The sequence below is a fragment of the Olea europaea genome, unplaced genomic scaffold (assembly GCF_002742605.1).
Source record: "Olea europaea var. sylvestris unplaced genomic scaffold, O_europaea_v1 scaffold2258, whole genome shotgun sequence".
Taxonomy (NCBI): Eukaryota; Viridiplantae; Streptophyta; class Magnoliopsida; order Lamiales; family Oleaceae; genus Olea; species Olea europaea.
The window spans coordinates 54,288-58,506 of record NW_019240632.1 but is presented as its reverse complement, the minus strand read 5'-3'; positions in this window follow the sequence as shown (position 1 = coordinate 58,506).

Here is a 4,219-nt window from a genome sequence, read left to right as displayed (position 1 = left end):
AAATCATTCTAAAGCATATTTTAGTCATTGTTTGGGCTCCATTTTAGTGAAAATTTGGGCAAATAAGTTTTAGAATAGTGATTTTTTGATGTGTAGTTAAAAAATAAGAAAAAGTTTTCAAATTACTTGTAATGTTATTTGTGGGAGAATGTGTGAATGAAAATGAGTTTTTGAAAAAATGAGGGTCTAACATGAAATGAGTTTTATTTCGATCATGTGTCATGGGCTATACTATTGAATTATTCATGGATAATATTTAACAAGGTAAATTATTATTATTATTATTTTTATTTTTATTTTTATTTTTATTTTAGTCCGAAGAAGAGAATGAGAAATCTGGAAAAGAAAAAGGATAAACAAGTAACTCGATGTTCTTCAATCTTGCTCTATTTGCGACTTGTCCATGTTGAAATTGCCCATATTATGCTTTTGAAATGAAGAGTAGAAATATTCTAGAAATAAGAATCTCACCATATTCAATCGTTTAAAGTTCCAATCTTACAAATTTTCACTAAACTTGCATATCCTTTTGGGAATTAAATCCTTCATCCTCTATAATGGGCACTAATATGGTAATTAAGCTAACCAAAGTATCATAGTGTGAGTCCCAAAGTATATCTATGTAAGTTGAGTATTTAGTTTTTGTGATAAGTTGTTGTCCCCTAGAAATTGTTAGGTTTGGTGACTCAAATGTGTTAGATTATTGTTGATTTAGAATTTGATCAAGTGGAATCCTAGAATTTGGTTAGGAGTATTTTGAAAATGCGTGTTGGACTTTTACTTGGAAAGAGAATCTAATTGCATCCAATAAAAGGAAACAAAATCCCGTTAAAATTGAATCTCCTAATTGTAATATATTTTCTTTCCTTTTAGGACTCTTTTAGAGTTGACCTATAAATGTAAGGCTCCTCTGTTAGTTTTATTAGATGTAACAGATAGAAGCCAATTGCTAGAATGCTTTGTATTATTCATATTGTTGATTCAATAAACATCATTCCTCTACGTTAATCATTTTGTTTCTCTTTACAATTTAAACCTTGTTTCATGGTGTGATCTTGTCTACTTCAATATTGTCCTTACAATTTCATTCTCTACAATCCGATTTGGAATCAACGTATATTATTGGAGTTTCTGCACCCCAACAAGTGGTATCAGAGTTTGGTTCTTCTTCTGTAGATTGGTTGAGGTTTCTTCAAAGATGACTACCATGAGGCATGACATTCCGTTGTTGGATCGAAATAGAAAGTTTTCTTTGTGGCAAGTAAAGATGATGACTATTCTGGCGCAGTTGGATTTGGACAATGCGTTGTTGGATTTTGAAAAGATGTTAACTAATTGGACAACGGATGAGAAACAACAAAAGGATCGAAGGTTGTGTCGTTGATTCGTTTCTCTTTACAATTTAAACCTTGTTTCATGGTGTGATCTTGTCTACTTCAATATTGTCCTTACAATTTCATTCTCTACAATCTGATTTGGAATCAACGTATATTATTGGAGTTTCTGCACCCCAACAAGTGGTATCAAAGTTTGGTTCTTCTTCTGTAGATTGGTTGAGGTTTCTTCAAAGATGACTACCATGAGGCATGACATTCCGTTGCTGGATCGCAATAGAAAGTTTTCTTTGTGGCAAGTAAAGATGATGACTATTCTGGCGCAGTTGGATTTGGACGATGCGTTGTTGGATTTTGAAAAGATGTTAACTAATTGGACAACGGATGAGAAACAACAAAAGGATCGAAGGTTGTGTCGTTGATTTATCTTCATTTATCAAACAATATTCTACATGATGTCATGAAGGAGAAGACGGCGGCTGCTTTGTGGTTGAGACTAGAGCAGTTATGTATGACTAAGAGTCTTACCAGTAAACTGGCTCTTAAGCAGAAGCTGTATTTCCATCAACACTCAAAAAAATGAAAAGAAAATGGCATGGAGGAAGGAGGATCGTTGGAAAATCACATTGTCGTGTTCAAGAAAATAGTTGCAGATTTGGAAACTTTGGAGGTTAAGTACGATGAATAGGATCTTGCCTTGATCCTGTTGTGTTCGTTGCCTGGTTCTTAAGCATCGTTTCTGGACATTATCCTGTATAGCAGTGATACTTTGATTATAGACGGTGTCTATGATGCTTTGCACTCAAAGGAGAAGATGAAGCATTTGGTTGGAGCTATATCAAGGGATGGGAAAGCTCTTGTATCTTAAGGTGGTTGACGAAGAGGCAGATCAAAAGTCAACTTTAGCAATGTTTATTGTTACTACTACAAACGGAAGGGACATATTCGGAAAGATTGTGATATTTTGCAGGCTAGAAGTGATTTAGCTGCAAATTATGGAGCGCAACCTTTGACTTCAAACGAAATCAATATAGCTGAGGATATTTCAAATGGCGGAGATGTGATGTTGACCGTGGTATCTGATGTTGAATTTAGGCCTAACGAAGAGCGGATTCTTAATTCAGGATGTTCGCACCATATGTGTTCCGACAAGAATTTATTTCAGACATATGAGACTGTTCAGCAAGGTGGAATTGTAATGGGAAACAATCAATCTTGCCGTATTGTTAGGATCGGTCGAGTCAGATTGAGGCTGTGAGATAGAACATTTAGAACAATTGATCAGGTTCGACATGTTCCTGACCTGAAAAGGAATCTCATCCGGTTGAGTGCCCTAGATGCAAAAGGGTATAAATTTTCTGGAGGAGGTAGAGTCTTGAAGGTTCGAAAAGGAGTCCGAATTGTACTAAAGGGACAGAGGAGATCCCAGTTGTACACTTTGCAGCGGAGGTGCAGAACCTGTTAGGAGACATTTGGAACCATGGTGGAAGTTCAATTTGGTATAATGCCTCTTGGGTTGGGCTCTGAGTTGGTTCAGAACACTGCTAGGGAAAGCGATGGTGATCCCTCTTTACCACCAATTTAGCGAGTACACTGTGTTCAGTCGTTGGGGTAGGACTCATCTAGCATAGGTACTATGGTGTCAGCAATGTCTAGGATGCTTTTGAGGATGTTGAAGGCGATAATTCCAGTAAGGGGCATTCTAATCAAGCATTTGATTTGGCTCTTGCTACAGGGTGTTCTTCTGCCCTGTGTGATCAATGTTAATTCCCTGGTGGAATTGGGAACCTGAATATTAGGTTTGGGCATCGGTTGTTGATGCCGGGCAAAGGACGTGTTTGATTTATATGGAGTGATTACCGTGTTGAGGAGATTCGATTAATTAATTTCGATATAGATGGATTTGAAATTTAGGAGTTTTGTTCCTATCACTGGAATTTGAGTTAAGGTAGAGATTGTTAGGTTTGGTGATTCAAATGTGTTAGGATTATTGTTGATTTAGAATTTGATCAAGTGACATCCTAAAAATTGGTTAGGAGTCTTTTGAAGATGTGTGTTAGACTTTTACTTGGAAAGAGAATCTAATTGTATCCAACAAAAGAAAATAAAATCATGTTGAAATTGAGTCTCCTAATTGTAATATATTTTCTTGTCTTTTAGGACTCTTCTAGTATAGGCTTATAAATATAAGGCTTCACTGTCAATTTTATTAGACGTAACAGATAGAAACCAATTGTTAGATTACTTTGTATTCTCTATATTGTTAATTCAATAAACATCGTTCCTCTGTGTTAATCATTTTGTTCCTCTTTATAATTTAAACCTTATTTTGTGGTGTGATCTAATTTACTTCAATATTGTCGTTACAATTTTGTTATCTACAATCCGATTTGGAATCATTGTGTGTTATTTGAGCTTACGCTCTCCCAATAGAAATCTTACCATCATAGGTTGTTTTTGTTTTTGTTTGTTTTTCATTTTTTAAAATTTTTTTATTTTATTTTTTTTAAAATTCAAATCAAATCTTTTTTTTTTTTTAAATGTTTAAATGGTCATTCAAACAGATTTATTTATTTTAAAATCCTTTTTTTTAATGAATTTCATAAAAGTTGAAGAAAGGTCTAAGGGAACTTTTGAAAGTCTTTCGTAGACTTTAATTTTTATATTTTTATAATGCTCAATATAAAATAGGTGGAAGATTTCCAAGTCAACTGAAGTCTATGCAATGAAACGAAAAAGCGTAGGATTGGGGCTTTATGTTTGCAGAATAGTCTAATTTTGAGTTGTAGATCATTTCTGAAGAAGATGGAGCTGCCCCATATGCGATTGATTAATACCAACATCACTAACTTCGACTACGTTGTAAATGGTGAGTCATGGGAAAT